We start from the raw sequence: 25637 nt of genomic DNA on the forward strand, positions 1-25637 counted from the left end.
AGGCTTATATTCACTGGAATTTAGAAGAATGAGAGGGGATCTCATAGAAGCATATAAAATTCTGACAGGATTGGACAGGTTAGATGCAGGAAGAATGTTCCCGATGCTGGAGAAGTCCAGAACCAGGGGTCACAGTCTATGGATAAGGGGTAAGCCATTTAGGACCGAGATGAGGAGAAACTTCTTCACTCAGAGAATTGTGAACCTGTGGAATTCTCTACCGCAGAAAGTTGTTGAGGCCAGTTCGTTAGATATATTCAAAAGGGAGTTAGATGTGGCCCTTATGGCTAAAGGGATCATGAGGTATGGAGAGAAAACAGGAATGGGGTACTGAAGTTGCATGATCAGCCATTTTGCTGCCGTCGCAGCTCGTGCGGCTCCCTGAAGTGGCCTGCCTCCATGTTGCTCCCAGGCTGCTGCTCGCTGCTCCTTTTATGGCTCCGACCTGCCGCTGGTTATCTCACGCAGGTCAGGGCCTCCACCAGACAGGTGCTGAAACAACATCTGGGCATTTTCATGCCCTCCAGCAATGTGTTGTGACCAGCCATTCTCAGTTGGGCACAGCAGCATGCCTCAGTGCCCCTGGGCTAGGGAGGAGAAAAATTAACCCAAGTTCCCGCTCTTGAGAGTTTTCCAATGACACTGACTGGGAAGTCCATACATGGGGTATTGAATAAGTAATGCAATGTGCAGCACAGTCCATTCACTGTCTTGGCTCACATGTCAAGGAGATTCAGTTCAGTGAAGGTGGCCAGCATCAATGGAACTGTACAGCAGCAGAGGCAGTGTCATCGAGGAGGGAGGGAGGAAGGGGCAAAATAGAAAGAAATTTGAAAAAAAAAATTATCAATGTACTAAAAACAGTAGATGTGAATCATTAAAGTACAGCAGGAGAGGCCCCTGGTGGTCTAATATGAGAACAACATACATTTCTATAGCACTTTTAATATAGAGAAGGTGCTTCACAGAGTTGCGAAGGGCAAAAAGGGATGCCAAGCCAAAGAAGGTGAAATTAGGAAGGATGACCAAAAGGGTGTTCAATGAGGTGCGAGATGGGAGAGGAACTAAAGCAAGATGGGGATTCAGGATGGGGTGGGTGAGGGGAGCCTGGTTTGATGGGCAAAGGGAAACAGCAGAGGCAGTTGAACAGGTGGTGTGTATCTCGATGACAAAGAACTCCATGATCATCCTGCACTTGTTGTTAGAGGTGAGGCTGGAGGGGTAGAATTGGCAGTTGGTAGTGGAGAAAAGAAGCCGGAGTTATCTTTGCTCTTCAGGACGATCCTAGTGTTATGGGTGGTTCTGGCAGAGGAGAGTGAGGCTTGGCCCAGCCAGATCTGGTGATCGATAACTAATCCAGTTATGTGCCAGAATCACTCAAATCTCCACCCCTTAGGGGCGAACAGGATGAGAGACAGTGAAGGCTTTGCTCAGGACAAGGGCTTCCCCCAATTGTTTATTGGTTGTCTCATTATTTAAACTCCCTCTCTATCCAGTTTAAATATTGGGGGAGGAAACCCACCAATGCCTCAGCACCTAAATCACTATGTGGTGTGTGGTCCTGAACTATATAGACCAGAAAGGGCCCATATTTGATTGCCAGCTTGTGCTGTTCCCCAATCTCCTTTGGGATGGCAGTGTGGCCACTACAATTGACACCAGTGCCCCTGGACTGAGAAGGCAGGAAAATATGATCAGCCAAGGTTCCATTATGGATCAACATTATTCAAGACAATTCTTGCTGATTCAAGGGCAAGTATGTAGTGGGCATGCTCTATACTTAAATGACCTCCTCCCTTTACTTGTATCTGTCACTCCCTTTTGTCTCTCCAGGCCCAGCTTCAAAATCCTGTCCTTGCTCTGTGCTTAAAGATAGAAAGAACTAGCACTTGCCTATTGCCTTATCATGTCCTCAGGACATCCCAAAGCACTTCACAACAAATGGATTACTCCTTAACTGTTGCTGTGTCAGCAAAAGTGGCATCCATTTTATTGTGTTCCTAACACAGATGAGGCTGCACACAGGGAGGTTAAAGTAACAGTGACCTCAGTCTTTAATAAGACACTCCAGAGTGAGGAACAGGCCTTAGGGGCCGGCTTATATACAGTGCTCCCAAGGGATGCTGGGATCTCTTGGGACTTCAGGGGATGAGCTCCCTGGTGGCGGAACATGGGAGTGCATGCTTTACAGATACACAACACATTTTATACACAAGATTCCATAAACAGCAAATCAATGAATGTATGGCAAAATGATCTGTTTTTGATGGTGTTGGTCGAGGGATAAATGTTGGCCACGGTATCGAGAGAACTCCCTGTTCTTCTTCAAATAATGCAATAGGATCTTTTACATCCATTAAGCTTACTCAGCACTCTTACATATTTTAAGACCATCAACAACCAACAAAACAGATGATCTGGTCATTTATCTGAATGCTGTTTGCGGGAACTTGCTGTACTTTTGGCTGCTGAGTCTGCTTACATAACAACAGTGACTACACTTTAATTGGCGGTGAAGCGCTTTGAGATGTCCTGAGGACATGAAAGGCGCTATAAATGCAAGTTATTTTAACTTATTGAGGCAATTCATAATATAAATTGTAGGTGTATGCACACACCCAAACCTGAAGGGAATTATTGGTCACTTGAAACCACATCTATAATCGGAGATGTGGCAGTTTATGAGACACAGCCTGCAGATTACTGTCAAGACCCTTCTATCATAGTCCTGAATGAATAACATTTAAAACATTGGAAATTGTTTCACCTAGTGTGGTGATGCCTTTAGTTTGTAGTTTGAGACATCAATTGCAATACGCTCTGTTATACTGCCCACTGATGTCAATTAGTGAGAAACAGTATTTGGGTCCTAGTGAGTAAAATATAGCATGACACTTCTAATTAAGGGAATTAAGGGTTACGGGGAGCGGGCGGGTAAGTGGAGCTGAATCCACGGCCAGATCAGCCATGATCTTGTTGAATGGCGGAGCAGGCTCGAGGCGCTAGATGGCCTACTCCTGTTCCTAATTCTTATGTTCTTATTATATAGTGTTATCCATGCACTAAATGACACATGTAAGAGATTTATGTCCTGAGCCTAAACTGTCCAGCACACTGGCCTGTGACTGCACGTTGCAGTTAACTATATGGACATAGTACTTAAAAGGGAGCTAGTCCTATTAAATAGACAATGGTTCCATATTGGGGAGATTTTTGACAGATTCAGGTCCTCGAAAAACCCAGATTCTGTACATATGATACATCATCATCATCGGCAGTCCCTCGAAATCGAGGAAGACTTGCTTTGACTCTAAAAGTGAGTTCTGCTTCCTGCTTAGGTCTTTTGTTTCTCTTTACCTTGTGTCATTGACCATAACCAGACTGAGCGGGCATATGGGGAACCTGCTCCCAGGTCCCTGCCCATGCTATTGTGCAATCAGAAACCCCAGGATGACACTCCTGATTTTTTGCGCCCTCTCGGAGAAGAAGCATCTGGCTTCTTTTGCTTTGTGAGCAATTTTAAACACATATTCATGACCACCACTCTGCAATGTAGTGTACTGCACCACTAATGTGTTTGTCCACTGTATTGCTCTATTAATTTGCTGGTTAATGATAAACAGCGATATGGACTGGTTGGGTTGAACGGCCTGTTTCCCGATTGTAATTTATGTGGAAAAAAATAAAACTGTGACACAAGAGCGCATTTTGGAACTCTGATATTGGGTGAAACTTTTACTTTTGACAGAGGTGTAAAATGGGTGATATCAGATCAGTAATACAACTGCCCGATTTCCCGTTCCATTGATTTCAAGGTTTCCAACACCAAAGTGCAAAGTGTCTCTCTGAATAAGCAGACACGGCTAAGGAATTGTCCATGTTTGAGTCTCTAAGAGAACTTCCTGTCTTGCATTGTAATTATTATTCATCTGCCTACCCAACTACAACTCAGCATGGAATCACAGAATGGTTACAGCACAGAAGGCCATTCGGCCCGTCGAGCTCGTGCCAGCTCTCTGCAAGAGCACTTCTGCTAGTCCCACTCCCCCGCCTTTTCCCCGTAACCCTGCATTTTGTTTTCCTTCAGGTACTTATTGAACTCCCTTTTGAAAGCAATGATTGAGTCTGCCACCATCACCCTTCATGCAGTGCATTCCAAATCATAATCACTCACTGTGTAAACAAGTTTTTCCTCATGTCCTTTTTCGTTCTCTTGCCAATCACCTTAAATCTGTGTCCTCTGGTCCTCGACCCTTCTGCCACTGGGAACAGTTTCTCTCGATCTACTCTAGACCCCTCATGATTTTGAACACCTCTATCAAATTTCCTCTCAATCTTCTCTGCTCTAAGGAGAACAACCCCAGCTTCTCCTGTGTACCCACGTGACTGAAGTCCCTCATCCCTGTAAATCTTTTCTGCAGCCTCTCTAAGACCTTCACATTATTCCTAAAGTGCAGTGCCCAGAATTGGACATAATATTCCAGTTGAGACCAAACCAGTGTCTATGTCCTCCTCAATTCTATCCTCCCCAATGTTTACTACATTTCCGAGCCACTGGGAAAGTCATCACTAGAATCCTCCTCAACCGTCTTCTCCCTGTGGCTGAAGAGCTCCTCCCAAGTCACAATGCGGATTCTGTCCACTACGGGGTACAACGGACATGATCTTCACCACACGACAACTGCAAGAGAAATGCAGGGAACATCACCAACCCTTGTACATGACCTTCTTTGACCTCACAAAGGCCTTTGACACTGTTAACCGTGAGGGTCTATGGAGCGTCCTCCTCTGTTTTGGTTGCCTCCAAAAGTTTGTCACCATCCTCCGCCTGCTCCACGACGACATGCAAGCCGCAATCCTGACCAACGGATCCACCATAGATCCAGTCCACATCCAGACCGGGGTCAAGCAGGGCTGTGACATCGCGGCAACCCTCTTCTCAATCTTCCTCACTGCAATGCTCCATCTCATGCTCAACAAGCTCCTCGCCGGAGTGGAACTAAACTATAGAACTAGTGGGAATCTGTTCAACCTTTGTCGCCTCCAGACCAGATCCAAGACCGTCCCATCCCCTGTCACCGAACTACAGTACGCGGATGACGCTTGCGTCTGCGCACATTCAGAGGCTGAACTCCAAGCCATCGTCAACATCTTCACCGGGGCATATGAAAGCATGGGCCTTACACGAAACATCCGTAAGACAAATGTCCTCCATCAACCTGACCCCACCACACAGCACCGCACCCCCAGTCATCAAGATCCACGGCACGGCCTTGGACAACGTGGACCACTTTCCATACCTCGGGAGACTATTATCAGCAAGATCAGACATCGACGACGAGGTTCAACACCACCTCCAGTGCACCAGTGCAGCCTTCGGTCGCCTGAGGAAGAGAGTGTTCGAAGATCAGGCCCTCAAATCTGGCACCAAGCTTATGGTCTATAGGGCTGTAGTGATGATACCCGCACTCCTGTATGGCTCAGAGACGTGGACCATATACAGTAAACACCTCAAATCACTGGAGAAATGCCACCAATGATGTCTCCGCAAGATCTTGCAAATCCCCTGGGAGGATAGATGCACCAATGTCAGTGGTCTCGATCAGGCCAACATCCCCAGCATCGAAGCATTGACCATTCTCGACCAGCTCCATTCGGCGGGCCACATTGTTCGCATGCTCGACACAAGACTCACAAAGCAAGCGCTCTACTCGGAACTCCTACGCGGCACATGAGCCCCAGGTGGGCAGAGGAAGCATTTCAAGGACACCCTCAAAGCCTCCTTGATAAAGTGCAACATCCCCACCGACATCTGGGAGTCCCTGGCCAAAGATCGTCCTAAGTGGAGGAAGAGCATCCGGGAGGGCACTGAGCACCTCGAGTCTGGTCGCCGGGAGCATGCAGAAAACAAGCGCAGGCAGCGGAAGGAGCGTGCGGCAAACCAGTCCCACCCACCCTTTCCTCCAACAACTGTCTGTCCCACCTGTGACAGAGACTGTAATTTCCGTATTGGACCGCTCAGTCACCTGAGAACTACTTTTAGAGTGGAAGCAAGTCTTCCTCAATTTTGAGGGACTGCCTATGGTGATGAAAATATCCAGGATTGATACTTCTTATTCTGTCCTCTTTCTCTCCCCCCCTCCCCACCACCCCACCCCACCAAGGTTGAGATCAACCCAAAAGTACATTAATCTTGGGGATGCATTGGTATATAAAGCCGTGTGAAATATTATAATCGAGCTGTTGGCTGTTTTCTTGAGAATGATGTCCTGCTCCATGTTCAGAAGGAATCTTGGGGTGCGGGTTGTTGTGTATCTGTAAAGCATGCACTCCCATGTTCCGCCACCAGGGAGCACATCCCCTGAAGTCCCAAGGGATCCCAGCATCCCTTGGGAGCACTGTATATAAGCCGGCTCCTAAGGCCTGTTCCTCACTCTGGAATGTCTTATTAAAGACTGAGGTCACTGTTACTTTAACCTCCCTATGTGCAGTCGCATCTGTGTTAGGAACACAACAACTGGCGACGAGAAGACAAATCCAACGCAAAGATACAGCAAACTGTGGGCATCCTGGAGAAGCTCTCGGAGGGTGAGGACTGGGAAGCCTATGTCGAACGGCTAGACCAGTACTTTGTAGCCAATGAGCTGGATGGAGAAGGAAGCGCTGCAAAAAGGAGAGCGGTCCTCCTCACGGTCTGCGGGGCACCGACCTACAGCCTCATGAAGAATCTTTTGGCTCTGGTGAAATCCACAGATAAGTCGTATGAGGAGCTGTGCACACTGGTTCGGGGGCATCTTAACCAGAGGGAGAGCATGCTGATGGCGAGGTATCGGTTCTGCCAGTGATCTGAAGGTCAGGAAGTGGCGAGTTATGTTGCTGAGCTAAGGCGACTTGCAGGACAATTTTGTACTGGGCATTGGCCACGAGAACCTTTGACTGTAGAGACACCGACCCTCAGTAAGGCCATTGCGATAGCACAGGCGTGTATGTCCACCAGTGATCTCTCAGCACACAAGTGCCAGCAATGTTCATAAATTAACTGGAACTGTGTTTGCGAGCAGAAATGTACAGGACAGAAACCACGAGTCTGCAACTGCCAGCAGGCCTCTGGTGACCCAGATGACTCAAGAGTCCGCAACAAAGGATGAATGCAAGGCAATTCACACCTTGTTGGCGTTGTGGAGGCTTCCATTCAGCCTTATCATGCTGCTTCAAAGGGTATGTTTGTAAGAGCTGAGGAATAATGGGGCACCAACGAACGAGCTTACAGACGAGCTGCAAGCTCTGCAAAACCTACTAACCACCACGTGGCAGAGGAAGATCGGTCCATGGTGGATCAAAGCAATTTCGAGCCTCAGAGAGAGGAGGTAGATGCTGAAGTACACAGGGTGCACACATTTTCAACGAAATGTCCACCTATAATGCTAAATGTAAAATTGAATGGCGTACCCATAGCCATGGAACTGGACACTGGCACTAGCCAATCCATCATGAGTAAAAAGATGTTTGAGAGACTGTGGTGCAACAAGGCATTCAGATCAGACCTGAGCCCCATCCACACGAAACTGAGAACGTACACCAAAGAGCTTATCACTGTCCTGGGCAGCGCCATGGTCAAGGTCATCTCCGAGGGCACGGTGCACAAACTGCCACTCTGGATTGTCCCGGGCGATGGCCCCATACTGCTTGGAAGGAGCTGGCTGGGCAAAATCCACTGGAACTGGGATGACATCCGAGCACTATCACATGTCAATGAGGCCTCATGTACCAAGGTTCTTAACAAATTTCTTTCCCTTTTTGAGCCAGGCATTGGAAACTTTTCCAGGGCGAAGGTGCGGATCCACTTGGTTCCAGAGGCACGACCCATTCACCACAAGGCGCGAGCGGTACCTCACATGATGAGGGAGAGAGTGGAAATCGAGCTGGACAGGCTGCAATGCGAGGGCATCATCTCTCCAGTGGAATTCAGCGAGTGGGCCAGCCCGATTGTTCCAGTACTCAAAAGTGATGGCAGTCAGGATTTGCGGCGATTATAAAGTAACTATTAATCGTTTCTCGCTACAGGACCAATACCCGCTACCTAAGGTAGACGACCTATTTGCGACGCTGGCAGGAGGCAAGACGTTCATCAAGCTCGACCTGACTTCGGCCTACATGACGCAGGAGCTAGAGGAGTCTTCGAAGGGCCTCACCTGCATCAACACGCACAAGGGTCTATTCATCTACAACAGATGCCCGTTTGGAATTCGGTCGGCTGCAGCGATCATCCAGAGAAACATGGAGAGCCTACTCAAGTCGGTACCATGCACGGTGGTTTTTCAGGACGACATATTGGTCACGGGTTGGGACACCGTCAAGCACCTACAAAATCTGGAGGAGGTCCTCCAGCAACTGGATTACGTAGGGCTGCAGCTGAAGAGGTTTAAATGCGTCTTCATGGCAACAGAAGTGGAGTTTTTGGGGAGAAACATCACGCGGACGGTATTCAGCCCACAGATGCCAAGACAGAGGCGATCAGGAACGCGCCCAGGCCACAGAACATCACGGAGCTGCGGTCGTTCCTGGGACTCAACTATTTTGGTAACTTCCTACCGGGGTTAAGCACCCTTTTAGAGCCCCTACATGTGTTATTGCGTAACGGTGAGAACTGGGTATGGGGAAAAAAATCAAGTAATTGCTTTTGAGAAAGCCAGAAACATTTTATGCTCCAACAAGCTGCTTGAATTGTAAAACTCGTGTAAAAGACTTGTGCTAGCATGTGATGCGTCATCGTAAGGAGTCGGGTGTGTATTACAACAAGCTAACATTGCGGGGAAGTTGCAACCTGTCGCCTATGCCTCCAGGAGCTTGTCTTAGGCCAAGAGAGCCTACAGTATGATTGAGAAAGAGGCATTAGCGTGCGTGTTCGGGGTAAAGAAAATACATCAGTACCTGTTTGGCCTCAAATTTGAGCTGGAAACCGATCACAAGCCCCTCATATCCCTGTTCGCTGAAAACAAGGGGATAAATACTAATGCCTCAACCCGCATACAAAGGTGGGCACTCGCGCTATCAGCGTATAACTATACCATCTGTCACTGGCCAGGCACCGAGAACTGTGCGGATGCTCTCAGTCGGCTACCATTGCCCACCACGGGGGTGGAAATGGCGCAGCCTGCAAACTTGTTGATGGTGGCGCAGCCTGCAGACTTGTTAATGGCCATGGAAGTGTTTGAAAATGATAAATCACCTGTTACGGCCCGCCAGATTAGGACTTGGACCAGCCAAGATCCTCTGCTGCCCCTAGTAAAAAACTGTGCACTGCATGGGAGCTGGGTCAGCATCCCCGTTGAAATGCAAGAATCAATCAAGCCGTTCCAGCGTCGAAAGGATGAACTGTCCATTCAGGCAGACTGCCTGTTGTGAGGTAGCCGCGTAGTGCTACCCAAAAAGGGCAGGGAGACATTCATCTTGGATCTCCACAGCACACACCCGGGTATAGTAATGATGAAAGCGATAGCCAGATCCCACGTGTGGTGGCCCGGTATCGACTCTGACTTAGAGTCCTGTGTACGGCAATGCAGCGTGTGTGCTCAGTTGAACAACGCGCCCAGTGAGGTACCACTACGTTTGTGGTCCTGGCCCTCCAGACCATGGTCGAGGATCCATGTCGACTAAGCGGGCCCATTTCTCGGTAAAATGTTCCTGGTGGTGGTGGATGCTTTTTCAAAATGGATTGAATGTGAAATAATGTCGGGAAGCACCGCCACCGCCACCATTGAAAGCCTGAGGGCCATGTTTGCCATCCACGGCCTGCCTGATATACTGGTCAGTGACAACGGGCCATGTTTCACCAGTGCCGAATTTAAAGAATTCATGACCCACAATGGCATCAAACATGTCACCTCGGCCCCGTTTAAACCAGCCTCCAGTGGGCAGGCAGAGCGGGCAGTACAAACAATCAAACAGAGCCTTAAACGAGTCACAGAAGGCTTACTCCAAACCCGCCTGTCCCGAGTACTGCTCAGCTACCGCATGAGACCCCACTCGCTCACAGGGTGCCCCCGGCTGAGCTACTCATGAAAAGGACACTTAAAACCAGACTCTCGCTGGTTCACCCTAACCTGCATGATCAGGTAGAGAGCAGGCAGCAGCAACAAAATGTAAACGATGGTCGCGCCACTGTGTCACGGGAAATTGATCTGAATGACCCTGTGTATGTGCTAAACTATGGACATGGTCCCAAGTGGATCACGGGCACGGTGGTAGCTAAAGAAGGGAGTAGGGTGTTTGTAGTCAAATTTAACAATGGACAAATTTGCAGAAAGCACCTGGACCAAACGAGGCTGCAGTTCACAGACTGCCCTGAACAACCCACAGCAGACACCACCTTTTTTGAGCCCACAACACACACCCAAAGGATCAACAACACCACCCCGGACCAGGAAATTGAACCCATCACGCCCAACAGCCCAGCAAGGCCAGTCTCACCCAGCAGCCCTGCAGGGCCAACAACACGCCAGCCCAGCGAGGGCACAGCCAACACACCAGAACAGACATTTGTACCGAGGCGGTCCACCAGGGAAAGAAAGGCTCCCAACCGCCTCACCTTGTAAATAGTTTTCACTTTGACTTTGGGGAGGAGTGATGTTGTGTATCTGTAAAGCATGCACTCCCATGTTCCGCCACCAGGGAGGGCATTCCCTGAAGTCCCAAGGGATCCCAGCATTCCTTGGGAGCACTGGATATAAGCCGGCCCCTAAGGCTTGTTCCTCTCTCTGGAGTGTCTTAATAAAGACTGAGGTCACTGAACAGAGGTTCAGTTATTTTTTTTTTCCTGTCCATGAATTGTTATCTCTGCACCACACACCCAGTTATATCCAAGTGACCAGACCGAAAGGTGAGCTGCTTTCACACCTCTGCCACTGCCAATCTAAACAGCTGCAAGTATGACTGTCCCACCAGTACACCCGAAGAGGGATTTCTCCCCACTACTCAGTGTTTTCCTGCAACAATACAGCTGAATCATAGAACCCACACTTCAATACTTTAAATCTGTTATCTATAGTTATCATAGGTGTCCTAAAATGATTTGTTAACTGATACTGAGAACGCTAATGGAATCTAACAAACATCACTTTCAACTCTTGCAAGGAAGTAATGACTTATAGAGGATCGGTCTTCGTGATGTAACCAACAGAGTGCAAGGCTGAGGTGGCGCCTTTACAGAACAGCAATCATTAATTCCATTGCACACTAGAAAAATCACACAATGCAAACATATAAAATTCTGACAGGACGGGACAGGTTAGATGCAGGAAGAATGTTCCCGATGTTGGGGAAGTCCAGGACCAGGGGACATGGTTTAAGGATAAGGGGTAAGCCATTTAGGACCGAGATGAGGAGAAACTTCTTCACTCAGAGAGTTGTTACCCTGTGGAAATCCCGACCGCAGAGAGTTGTTGATGCCAGTTCATTGGATATATTCAAGAGGGAGTTAGATACGGCCCTTACGGCTAAAAGGATTAAGGGGTATGGAGAGAAAGCAGGAAAGGGGTACTGAGGTGAATGATCAGCCATGATCTTATTGAATGGTGGTACAGGCTCGAAGGGCCAAATGGCCTACACCTGCACCTATTTTCTATGTTTCTATGTTTCTAATGCAGGCACTTGAGATCGTGAATGAACTGCGTCCGAGCCAGCAGTTATGCGACATCACACTTCGAGTGAGATACAACAATCTTCAGCGAGAGTTTATGGCCCACAAGATTGTCTTGGCCTCCAGCAGTCCTGTCTTCTAAGCTATGTTCACCCATGGCTTAAAGGTAATTGCTATCCCATTTGAAAATGTACTTTTGTTTTCCTTCACTGTCCGATCCACTCCCTATTCCCCAATCTGACACTGACATTGTGCCATCGCAGGAGGGAGAATTTCACTGGCCTGGCCATTGCTTAGCAACTTTGTCGAATGACATTCTACAGATAAAATCTGATCACAGGCACAAAGCTACAACTTCCCACTCCATGACATAGTATGTCTATTTTTTCCAAATACTTCACCCCATCTGATATGCCTCTTACTTTTCTTGTGCCTCAGGCTCTTGCTTCGACAGAACTATACCATCCTGTCGAGTTCCCCAATAGTTGACTACCTCATCAATGAAATGGCTAACCACAATCTTTAAATGTCCCACAAATGCTGGGTCTGTAAATACCGTTCTGTTGTTTTAAATGGTGACTATAGACCTTTAAATAATTTATCAAAGACCCAAATGCTACCAATGTACTGATCACAAGGATTCATTAAATCTCAGCATTATTCCGATGCCATATCTATTTTCACAATATCCAAGATAGCACAAGAGGGCTCTGTTTCTGGGATAATGAAGTTGCCATTTATATTTAGGATAAAGTTATTTTTATGACATAAAATATGGATTCTTTTTTCTTTCATTGTTTTCCCATTGACGAATACGCCTCACTTATAAAGAGTTGATAAAATTGTGTTTTTTTATTCACTATAGGAAGTGCAATGGAACCAAATGGCTATTGTTCTATAACAGATGGAGAAAACAATGAATGGCCTTCCTTGAACTAATTTGTGAACAATGATATACTGCATAAAGTTCACCGTTGTATTTTATAATCCCACCTAGATCCTCAGTGTCTCCTTCAGCAGGGCTGCAAACATTCTGACATAGTCCTAATGCCATTGTATGGCTTATTCAGCAACCTGCTGTTGCTATTTTATCCACTCTATTTTACTCCAAGCCAGTTATTCTCTGTGTAATGAATAATTGTGTTAATAATAGTTTATATTTGTTTAATATCTTCACATTGTTTGCATTTCCTCACAGGAATGTGAAATGGAGGCTGTATCCATTGAGGGGATTCATCCTAAAGCAATGGAGAGACTAATCGAGTTTGCATACACTGCCAGTATTTCCGTGGGTGAGAAATGCGTTATACATGTGATGAATTGAGCTGTTATGTACCAAATGGACAGTGTGGTCAAAGCGTCCTGTGATTTCCTGGCACAACAACTGGATCCCAGTAATGCTATTGGGATTGCCAACTTTGCCGAGCAGATTGGCTGTGCCAAGTTTCACCAGAAAGCCAGGGAATATATCTATGTGTACTTTAGTGATGTACGTACCAGTAAGGATGGCAATGCTATGTGTATAGTATAACCTGGGGTAAGCTGAGTGAGACAACAGTTGTCTGCCACTCCAGTGTGGGTAAATATTCCTTTTTGGGTGTGGAATTATTTCTGTAACTCATTGTCTGAAATACCTACGACAGTAGATTACATGAATGGGTTTGAGATCTGTTCTGAAGCCTCTGCCTTACCTATGGGGAGGCATCTCTCCTTTATTACCTCCTCAAAGAATGGTGGAATCAAAATTGCATCTTATCACCCCATGTTTTGATAGAATTATACAGCACAGGAGGCCATTCAGCCTATCGTGCCTGTGCCCACTCTTTGAAAGAGCTATCCAATTAGTTCCAATCCCGTGCCCTTTTCCGCATAGCCTTGCAATTATTTCCTTTTCAAGTATATATCCATTTCAAAGTCACTGTTGAATCTGCTTCCACCACATTTTCAAGTAGTGCATTCCAAAATGCTGTGTTGAAAAAAAAAATTCTCATCTCCCCTCTGACTCTTTTGCCAATTCTCTTAAAACTGTGTCCCCTGGTTCCCGATCCTTCTGCCAATGGAAACCGTTTCTCCTTATTTACTCTTATCAAAACCCCTCATAATTTTGAACCTCTCTATTAAATCTCCCCTTAGCCATCTCTGCTCCAAGGAGAACAATGCCAGCTTCTCAAGTCTCTCCATATAACCGAAGTCCCCCATCTTGGTATCATTCTCGTAAATCTCATACACCTTCTCCAAGTCCTTGACATCCTTCCAAAAGGACACAATACTCCAGCTGAGGCCTAACCAGTGATTTATCATAACTTACTTGGTTTTGTACTCTTATATTAACAGTACTGCCACCTCCACGTCTGATTCTGCAGCTTTAAAATTGTACCACTTAATTTATATTGCCTCTCCTCATTTTTCCTTCCAAAATGCATCTCTTCGTACCTCTGCATTAAATTTCATCTGCCAAGTGCCTGCCCATTTCATTAGTCTATATCATCCTGAAGTCTGCTATCATTTTCCTCACTGTTTAGTATATTTCCAAGTTTGCAAACTTTGAAATTATGCCCAAGTCCAAAAGATATTCTAAAGGAAACTGCAGATCAGACGTATCCTGGTAATGTTTGCAAAGGGAACTTCCTTGGCTGCCAAGTATTTGCTTTGATGTTGGTGTGTTCCTTCTGTACCAAGATCAACCACAGCCCATCTTTAATTTTTAATTGCTTTTCAGTGTCTGCCAAGCTTTTGCTTTAGCAATTTTCTGAGCTGAATTCACTGTAGAGCCTCTGGGGAATACGTGTGTTCTTAATTATTTTTAAATAATAAAAGCTTCAAAGGCTGCCGAGTCTTAAGATGTTTCAGCAAAGTGTGTTCTATTTTAAGGTGGTAAAGCAGGAAGAGTTCTATAATCTCTCGCACTGTCAACTGGTCATCCTCATCATCCGGGAGGACCTCAACGTGCGCTGAGTCGGAGGTTTTTCATGCCTGCATCAACTGGGTTCAGTATAACTGTGAGAACCGGAGGCCATATATCCTTGCCCTGTTGAAAGCCGTTCGATGCTATTATCTCACGGCGCATTTCCTGCAGATGCAACTCCAGAAGTGTGAAATCCTCAAATCGGACTCCAAATGCAAAGATTTCACCTCTCAGATTTTCCAAGATTTGACTTTGCACATGCTCACAAAAGTGCTTCCTCGACGAACACCAAAAGTGCCACAGTTAATATAAACAGTTGGCGGCTATTACCGACAATCACTGAGCTTCCTAGAGGCCTACAACCCCCGTGATGACACTTGGATTAGGATAGCGGACTTATAAGTGCCCCGAAGTGGGCTGCAGCCCGTGTTTCCATGGACTGCTTTATGCGTCGGAGGTCGGAATAATGCCCCAGATGGGAACACTGATTCTAGTGCCCTCGACTGTTCTAATCCGATGAACGATCAGTGGTCCTCTTGTGCTACAATGAGTGTTCTAAGGAATCGGGTAAGCATTGGTGTCATTAATGGTTAGATCTATGCTGTTGGAGGATCACATGGCTGTATTCATCCTAACAGTGTGGAGAGGTCATTATTCAGGATGGGGAAACCTGCTATGTTTAGTGTTATATATGTATACTTGTATTTACTCTGTACAGCCACCAGAGGGCTCATCTCCTGGAGTCCCAAGCGATCCCATAATTCCTTGGGAGCACAGGTATTTAAGGCTTCACAGGTTGGAGAGGCACTCTGGAGACCTGCAATAAAAGACTAAGGTCACATTTTACTTTGAGCTCACAGTGTTCAGTCTGACTCTTTCTCCATACACAACATTTAGTAAGTAATCTGATTCCATAGGCTTTGGGTAAAACACATCCAGCAACACCACTGACCGTGAAATGTTGTATGTATCAAGAGGCAACCAGTTTAGTGTTACAGACTTACAGTTTGAAGAGCTGGAGAAAGCAGTGAGTTAGAAGTTTCATCGTGTGGAAAACTATTGCTTCAAATTATGTTTGTTTTTGCATGTTGTCAGCCTGACTTTTTAATGATGGAATACTTTGTGAAAGGTTTTCAATCTGAATAGTGACTGATCGTACAAGTAACACAGTGCACAAACAAGTTATGCAGTTTGTGACTGGAGGTAATGCTTCTTCACCCGAGAGTCACTTTCCTCTTCTGAGGAACCGAAACAACTGAACACTGAATTCGCAGTATTTTGCTTTTGTAAAAAGCGTGACCCTGAGCTTCTGGTCGCCTGTCACTTTAATTCTCCACTCCACCCCCACTCTAGCTCCATCCTTGGACTCCTGCATTGTTCCAATAAGCTCAATGCAAGCTCGAGGAACAGCACCCCATCTTTCGTTTAGACACTTTACAGCCTTCTGGACTCAACATCGAGTTCAATAATTTCAAACCTTAACCTCTGCCCACATTTTGCTCTGATGTATTTTTTCTCTGTTTCCCATGGCAGTTGATAATTATCCTGCCATTCACACCCTATCTAAACTAATCTTTTTCTAACTTCTGCTATTACAATCTCAAGTCGGCCCATCATTCCTTTTATCTCTCAAATCTCTCCTGTCTTCCACCATCACAGACTTTCCCTTTTGTTCTTTCCTCCTCCCCTTTCCGTGCTTCATTTCGAACATTCGCCAGTTCTGACGAAGGGTCATCGACATGAAACATTAACTCTGCTATTCTCCACAGATATTGCCTAACCCACTGAGATTTCCAGCATTTTCTGTTTTTATTTCAGATTCCAGTATCCGCAGTATTTTGCTTTTGAATTGAACACTGATGCTCTGCTTTTTATAATAACTGCAGTTTAATTTCATTGGTTTGTTTGGAGTGAATTGGGTCATTGGAATATGGAAACTGGTTCCAGGGAAAATTATCAATCCAATTAGGTGCTTATGTATTCCCAGGACTGTCCTGTGTTCTATGTCTATTTTCTGATATTGGCTGGTGTATGGGAGCCCATGAAATTAAAGGGAAAGTGGCTATGTTGTATAGAATTGACTCAGTGACAGGAAACAAATGGTTTAGGTGGATGAATGGTTTTCAGACTCGGAGGTGGTTGCAGTGGTGTTCCCCAAGGGTCAGTTTTGGGTCCATTATTCTTTTCAATTTTTATAAACAACCTACTCTGGAATAGATAGGGAGCAGCATTTTAAAGATTGCCGATGATACAAAACTTGGCAAAGTAGTAGATCATGATGGGGATAGTTATAGGCTTCAGGATAACATAAACAGGATTATGAAATAGGCAGAAAATAGGCAGATGGAGTTCAATGCGGAGAAATGTGAGGTGATGCACTTTGAGTGGACCAATACGGAACATCATCATCATAGGCAGTCCCTCAGAATCGAGGAAGACTTGCTTCCTCTCTTAGAATGAATCCTTAGTTGGCTGAACGATCCAATACGAGAGCCACAGTCCCTGTCACAGGTGGGACAGATAGTCGTTGAGGGTAAGGGAGGGTGGGACACATTTGCCGCACGCTCTTTCCGCTGCCTGCGCTTGATTTCTGCATGTTCTCGGCGACGAGACTCGAAGTGCTCAGCGCCCTCCCGGATGCACTTTCTCCACTTAGGGCAGTTTTTGGCCAGGGACTCCCAGGTGTTGGTGGGGATGTTGCACTTTATCAGGGAGGCTTTGAGTGTGCCCTTGTAATGTTTCCTCTGCCTATCTTTGGATTGTTTGCCGTGAAGAAGTTCCGAGTAGAGCGCTTGCTTTGGGAGTCTTGTGTCTGGCATGCGGACAATGTGGCCCGCTCAGCGGAGCTGATCAAGTGTGGCCAGTGCTTTAATGCTCGGGATGTTGGCCTGGTCGAGGACGCTAATGTTGGTGTGTCTATTCTCCCAGGAGATTTGTAGGATCTTGCGGAGACATCGTTGGTGGTATTTCTCCAGCGACTTGAGGTGTCTACTGTACATGGTCCATGTCTCTGAGCCACACAGGAGGGCGGGTATTACTACAGCCCTGTAGACCATGAGCTTGAGGGCTTGGTCTTCGAACACTCTTTTCCTCAGGCGGCCGAAGGCTGCACTGGCGCACTGGAAGCAGTGTTGAATCTCATCATTAATGTCTGCTCTTGTTGATAAGAGGCTCCCGAGGTATGGAAAATGGTCCACGTTGTTCAGGGCTGCACAGTTGATCTTGATGACTGGGGGGCAGTGCTGTGCAGCGAGGACAGGCTGGTGGAGGACCTTTGTCATACAATGTTTAGCGTATGGCCCATGCTTTCATACACCTCAGTAAATACGTCGACTATGTCCTGGAGTTCAGCCTCTGTATGTGCGCAGACGCAAGCGTCGTCCGCGTACTGTAGCTTGCGACAGAGATTGGGGTGGTCTTGGACCTGGCCTGGAGATAGCGAAGGTTGAACAGCTTCCCACTGGTTCTGTAGTTTAGTTCCACTCCAGCGGGGAGCATGGCAGCGAGGAAGATTGAGAAGAGGGTTGAGACGATGACGCATCCTTGTTTGACCCCGGTCCGGATGTGTATTGGGTCTGTAATGGATCCATTGGTAAGGATCACGGCCTGCATGTCGTCGTGGAGCAGGCGGAGGATGTTGTCGAACTTTTGGGGGCATCCAAAATGGAGGACACTCAATAGAACCTCGCGGTTGACAGTGTCAAAGGCCTTTGGAAGGTTGAAGAAGGCCATGTATAAGGGCTGGCGCTGTTCCCTGCATTTTTCCTGCAGCTGTTGCGCTGCAAAAATCATATCCGTTGTGCCCCGTAGGGGACGAAATCCACACTGTGACTCCGGGAGGAGCTCCTCGGCCACAGGAAGAAGACAGTTGAGGAGGACTCTAGCGACAACTTTCCCAGTGGCTGATAGCAGGAAGATTCCTCTATAGTTGCCACAGTCGGACGTCCCCTTTTTTAAAGATGGTCACAATCACTGCATCTCTGAGATCTCCCAGCATGCTCTCCTCCCTCTGCGCCAACAGTGCCTCTCCGCCATACTTTAGTGCCTCAGCAGGGATTCCATCCGCTCCCGTAGCCTTGTTGTTCTTAAGCTGTCTTATGGCTTTTCCTACCTCGTGCAGTGTTGGAGTTTTACTGAGGTAGTGGCGGGTCACATGCTGTGGGATGGAGTCAAAAACACTCGAGTCAAAGGCAGAGTCTTGTTTGAGGAGATCTTCGAAGTGCTCCTTCCAGCGGGCCCTGACTGCCTCGTTGTCTTTGATGAGTGTTTCCCCGTTCTTGGCCAGCAGTGGGGTGGAGCCTTGGGTGTTTGGACCGTAGGTGGCCTTGACTGCGATGAAGAATCCTCACACATCATGGTTGTCGGCCAGCTGTTGTATCTCCTGTGCTTTCTCCATCCACCACCTGTTCTTTAGGTCCCATGTTTTTTGTTGGACCTTAGCCTTGAGCCGCCTGTAATGATGCTTTGCTGCTCCAGAGTTGGGTTGTTGCTTAAGGCTCAGAAATGCTCTGCGCTTGTGATCTATTAGTTCTTGGATCTCCTGATCATTCCCATCAAACCAATCCTGGTATTTCCTGGTTGAGTGACCGAGCGTCTCCTCGCAGACACTGGTTATGGAGGCCTGGAGGGCAGACCAAGCACTGTGGGCATTCTGCATCTCAGAGTCATCAAGGCATGCCAGATTAGTTGTGATACACTGACCTTATAGGGCTCTCTTAGCTGGGTCTTTAAGTGACCGGGCATTGACTTTTTTGCGGCACTGCTTCTGCTGCCCCCTCTGCTTTGGGACTATGTTGATGTCAATGATGGATTGGATTCGACGGTGGTCCGTCTTGCAGTTGTCAACTCCTGTTATGGTGCGGGTGATGCGCACATCCTTGCGATCCCTTGGTCGGACGATGACATAGTCGAGCAGGTGCCACTGTTTGGAGCGAGAGTGTTGCCACGATGCCTTGTATTTGTCCCTCTAGTGGAACAAGGTGTTGGTGATGAAAAGTTCATGTTCTAGACATTTTGTCAGGAGTAGGGTACCGCTGGAGTTGGATTTCCCTACCCCCTCTCTGCCAATGACGCCTCTCCAGAGGGCTGTCTTTGCTGACCCTGGTATTGAAGTCACCTAGGAGGATCAGTTTGTCGTCCACAGGGACGCGGAACAGGGATTGTTTTATGGTTGGAGTAAAAACCCTCTTTGGTCTCATCTGTTGCATCGGGTGTTGGGGTGTACGCACTGATGACTGTGGCGCATTGATTCCGGGATAGGGTAAGTCGAAGAGTCATGAGGTGTTCGTTAACCCCGCAGGGGGAGTCTTTGAGGTGGTTGACCAGCTCATTTTTGATGGCGAAGCCGACTCCGTGAAGGAGGCGTTCTTCCTCTGGTTTCCCTTTCCAGAAGAAGGTGTAACCTCCACCTTGGTCCTTGAGCTGCCCTTCCCTTGCCTGCCGGGTCTCGCTTAGGGTGGCGCTGTCGATGTCAAAGTGTCTAAGTTCCCGGGCAACTATGGTGGTGCGGCATTCCGGCCTGTCGCTGTTGGAGTTGTTCATGAGGGTCCTGACATTGCAGGTCCCGAACTTCATGTTAACGGAGTGGAAGATGCCTGAGTGTGAGTTCTTTTAACGTGGGGTGGCCGTTTCGAGGTCTTGGTCCAGTGGCAAGGGGGTCCAAGTCGACTGGCACTACTGTATGAGCCTAGTTGCCTACGGCGAGATGTTGGCCGCAAGCTCGGCGCTGAGTAGCGCCCTTGATGGTAGGTGGTCCGAGGCTTGGTTGGGGACAGGCATTGGAAGGGTCAGTAGCCCACTGGAGTTCCAAGTGGAAGGTTACAGCCATGATGCTCACTAGTCAGAAGAGGCCAGGTCACCAGTGGGGAAGTAGAGGCCCAGTCGTCTCTGGAGGGGGAAAGGCCAACCACTGTCATGGAAGAGGAGGCAGCCCAGACGCCGTTGTGGAGGAAAGGCACAGCTGTCGCCGCTGGAGTGGATCTGGTCGCCGCTGGGGGCCCAAACACCTGGTCGCCGCTGGAAAGAGGTTTGGATGCCGCTGGGGGCCAAATGCCTGGTTGGATGCACAAATGGAACAACAGCATACTACAAAGGCACAATTTTGAAAAGTGTAGATGAGCAGAGACCTTGGTGTCCATATACACAGATCCTTAAAGGTGCCTGGGCAAGTTGATAAGGTGATTAAAAAAGCATATGGCTTACTTAGGTTTATAAAGGAATAGAATATAAGAGCAAAGATCATGTTTGAACTTTATAAATCAATAGTTAGGCCTCAGTTGGAGTATTGTGGACAATTTTAGCCCCACATTGCAGGAATGATGTAAAGGCCTTAGAACAGGTACAGAGGAGGTTTACCAGGATGTTACCAGGGATGAAGGACTTCAGTTATGAGGAGAGGTTGGAAAAGTTAGGACTGTTCTCATTGGAACAGACAAGGTTAAGAGGTGACCTAATAGAGGTTCTCAAGTTAAGAGATTTTGATAAGAGTAGATAGAAAAAAATTATTCCCTGTGGTGAGTAGGTCAATAACCAGAGGTCATAGATTCAAAATAATTGGCAAAAGATGTTATGGGGAGATGAGGAGAATGCTTTTCACTGAGTTGACGGGATCTGGAACACTCCACCTGCAAAGGTGGTGGAAGCTGATTCCTTCAATAATTTAAAACAAGTTGCACAGGTACTTGGGGATGGGGAACTTGCAGGGTTATGGACAAAAAGCTGGGGTGTGGGACTATACACGACTGCTCTGTCAAAGAGCTAGCACAGGCACGATGGGCCGAATGGCCTCCTTCTGTGCTGTAAGTTTCTATGATTCGCATGTTACAATAAAACCTCTCACTAATGTCAACTTCCAATGCCGATATGATCCAGAGAGGGATGAATGGGAGTTTGTTGCTCCAATGCTAACAAGGAGAATTGATGTGGGAGTTGCTGTTATTAACCGCCTACTGTACGCAGTTTGAGGTTTTGATGGAACTAACAGATTGAATTCAGTAGTGTTATCTTTGCGCCAAATGGCGACCCGGTGATTTCGGGGCCCAGGAGAGGTGAGAGCCCAGGGGCACTGCGGGCCAGCCCACACTGCAATATGTGTGCGCAATAGGTCTGTGCAGCAGAGCAGGTCTCCAGTCATTTTGGTTCATCCTTGCCACTGGACCAAGACCAAGCTCTGTCAAGCCCGTGTGGTGGCTGGTATGCAATGGCCACCACACGTTAAAATAATCCACGCACAGGCATCTTCCACCCTTCAACATGTAGTTCGGGACCTGGAATATTAGGTCCTTCATTGAAACGCCTGTGAACTCATCCCTTTTTGGCATGGAAACAAGTCATCCTCGATACGAGGGACTGCCTAGGATGATGATTGTATCCTGAGAATGATGAGTAGAGGATGGTGGCTGCAATGAACAGTCAGAAGTGGAGCTGGTAAGGGCATATTCCTGTCACAACAGGTTAACAACTGCCTACTGTATTAGTGGCAGCTTTTCGTGTCCAATTTAAATACACATTTTGTATTGATCTTTGCTATTTTACTGCTGTGAGCATCTCTTCTCACCGCTCAATAGTTGCAGTTAAAATGTAAGCACGTGCTGTGGTCTGTTTTTTGCTTGTACTTCCCCTTTTTCTTACCACCCTCAGAATTCTACGCCATTCCGAAGCTGAGGTTGGAAGGCAACATGTCCTAGGGTCCTGATATTGCTGCCACTTAACCATTCACTAAGATAGTGATTCCTTCAGGATGACTACTTTATAATTATCCCTTCCAGCAAAAACCTCACTTGTATTTGGTGACCCATCCCCAAACTGTTGACGATTAATACTGAATTATTTCAAAAAATTAAAGGGCAACCCATACCCACAACTGAGTATCTGTATTCATTCATGGTGTGGGCGTCGATGGCAAAGCCAACATTTATTGCCTATGCCTTGAGAAGGAGATGGAGAACCGCCACCTTGAACCACTGCAGTCTGTGTGATGAAGTCCCAGTGTTGTTAGGTAGGGAGTTCCAGGATTTTGATCCAGCGATGATGAAGGAACGGCGATGTTTTTCCAAGTCATCCAGTTTTACTGAATGTAATTTATGAAGGGAGATATCTGCACTCTGCTTGATGCCTCCTCTTAATTGCACAACTGAGATCAGGCACTTGTCAGTCTGGTCCAGCGAAACACTAATATGCCAACAAGCAGCCTTTTTATTTTGATGTGATGGTGGAACAAATACATATCCAAAGGATTGAATGTATGAAAAATGTTATTTTCTTAAGACGGATTATAAAAGTGATACTGGTGTTTGTCACACAGCTGGTCTTGGAGGGCTTAACATTGTTCTGGTGCTTATTCTGAGATACTTAATAACTAGACCAATACCATGTCCTGTTACCTCTGGGACAGGCTTCAAAGCTAGCCAGATTGAAGGATTATTTGGAAGCTATTTTTCCTCTTTCAAAGCTTCAAACATTCTAAGTAAAATTAGACTCAATCCAATGCAAGCCCACAGCACTAAGCTGTCCCTATTTGGAGGCAATCTTATTTAAAGGCAAGAATGTGGCTATTGTAGGAAATGGAAATAGCACACTGGTACAGCTTCTGAGATTATGACAAAGGCACATTGAAAAGGGTCTTTGTACAGGCAATTCTTCAGCGAGTGATGTGCTACATATAGCAATGTCATGATTGAGAACAGATGGTGTGTGTATAATGCCTGGAGTAAAATAATTTGGATTTAAAATTCATAATGCAAATGGAATATACAAGGAGCTGTGATATATTTGTATCACATTGCTGCTGGTGGCTGGAACTCGCTGACGACTTCATTCATCCAAGTTGTTAAGACAGCAGACAGGTCGTGTCCCATCCAATTAATGTTTGTGTATCCTATACTTCTGATTGAAAGCTTGTCTAACATTAAGGTCTGCACAAAATACATTGATACACCAACTTGCTGTGTCACTGAGCTAGTGATGAACTTTTGATTTTTAAAGAAATGAGTGCTCTTAGATGGGTAAATTAAACCTGGAAAACAAAGCTGTTCTGACCAGTTAACCAGGAATCAACAGAACAGGGTCAGTTTCTCCCAGGGCTTCTGTGGTTGGTAGGTTTACCTGTCCTGACCATTGGCTTCACTTGTTTTCCTTCAATGTAAAAACACTAACTAGAGGCTCAGATAGTGATTTCTGTAATTGCCATCATGTGAAAAAACTGGCAATACTGACCTTATCTTGTATATATCAATTTGTGTTCCCCAGGAGGATATGTGGGCACTTTCGACAGTGTCAAATGCTACAATCCAATCACTGACCAGTGGACTGAAGTGACCCAACTTATATCAGGCCGCAGTGGGGTAGGTGTAGCCATTACCATGGAGCCATGCAGAAACCAACCACAGCGATGGAAGAATTTATCAGAAATAATTGTGTAGACTTCAGTCGGAGATGAAAAGAAAAGAGGCACTCTTGGATTGGAATGGTGATCTTCAACTAATCAATTCAGCTATGAAGAAAAGCAAGAGTATTGAAAATCATTCAGAAAGTTTTAGAAAGAAATGCATTTCCAGTATGACCAGGTTTGTAAGACTAATTCTAACCAAGAGATGTACAGAGAGGCACCAAGTTCAGCCCCTCCACACATACCCATGAAGCCAGATTCTGGGACTATCTCACTAATCCACTGCAGAAAAGATCCACCTTCAACTTACAAGCTTATGCTAATAAAAATCCACCAGATGTGTGACGATAGCAAGTTTCAGATGCCATAGATTCTCACAGCATGTTTGCATTAGCAACTGTAATTCATCATCATGCAGCACACGCTAAACATAGCTTGTGTACTGCAGTGGATCAGAACACTGTTCTTTCACCAGACAACCGAGTGTGATTTTATCCCTGACTCATGAGATGATGGTTGCTAATGAGCATTACTTTGTGCATTCCTCAGTATTTGCATTAGGAATCGACTGCTTTATAAACAATGGAGGTGTTTACCATCTACGTGACTTTAATAAATTTTGTTAAATGTTTGAATTCAATAACTTAAATTGTCAAATGAGCTTGGCTCAGTATCTAATAAATTGTAATTTAAAGAAATCTTACAGCAGTTTATTCTGTTCTCATAATTATCAAACTCATTTGAATATGGCAAGTAACTTAAAAATTGCCAATTTTGAAAGGATTTAGGTTTTTCTAACCCCTTTTCTGAAAGTGGTGAGTTTTTACAGTGGCAGCAGCAAACTGGTGCTTCTATTTATTGGCTATGCAGGAGTCCCAACAGTGAATGTTGATGAGCTCTTCGATCATGGGCCCATCACAGCTGAGCTACACTTCCAGTACTGAGGAGAGGGAACCCAGCTTGCATTAGGGGTGTCCTCATTCCTGGGGAGAGCTCGGGGGGAATGTCTGAGGTGTTCCCTGACTGACTAGTTCCTATTTACAGGATCACATTGGTGGTCACAAGGACTCATTATTGCTATAGTCACTTTGAGATTACACTGAGCTGCTTGTGTATGGGAAGGAAGGAAGGGAGGGGTGGGAGAGCTACATGATTTGGATATTCGGTTGTAAAGGAGATGTGGGAAGAGAACGGCTGCTTTATGATGCATGCTGTTTTTTGGCATGAAAACCCTCCATCATCCTTGAGTCTCCCACACCAAACTACCACAATATCTAGAAGGGTAGAATTTGTTTGCCCGCCTTGAAGTGCATACTATCTTCCAGTAGGGATACATACCACTTAGAAAATAGGTACAGGAGTAGGCCATTCGGCCCTTCGAGCCTGCAGCGCCATTCAATGAGTTCATGGCTGAACATGCAACTTCAGTACCCCATTCCTGCTTTCTCGCCATACCCCTTGATCCCCCTAGTAGTAAGGACTACATCTAACTCCTTTTTGAATATATTTAGTGAATTGGTCTCAACAGCTTTCTGTGGTAGAGAATTCCACAGGTTCACCACTCTCTGGGTGAAGAAGTTTCTCCTCATCTCAGTCCTAAATGGCTTACCCCTTATCCTTAGACTGTGACCCCTGATTCTGGACTTCCCCAACATTGGGAACATTCTTCCTGCATCTAACCTGTCTAAACCAGTCAGAATTTTAAACAT

The 25637-nt window shown here is 46.4% G+C and overlaps 1 pseudogene; it reads left to right on the forward strand.

Moving 5' to 3' along the window:
* The first annotated feature begins 1165 nt into the window (after positions 1 to 1165).
* On the forward strand, positions 1166 to 23858 carry LOC139238005 (kelch-like ECH-associated protein 1; annotated as a pseudogene).
* Positions 23859 to 25637: the final 1779 nt, after the last annotated feature.

This window comes from Pristiophorus japonicus, chromosome 24 (assembly GCF_044704955.1).
Source record: "Pristiophorus japonicus isolate sPriJap1 chromosome 24, sPriJap1.hap1, whole genome shotgun sequence".
Taxonomy (NCBI): Eukaryota; Metazoa; Chordata; class Chondrichthyes; family Pristiophoridae; genus Pristiophorus; species Pristiophorus japonicus.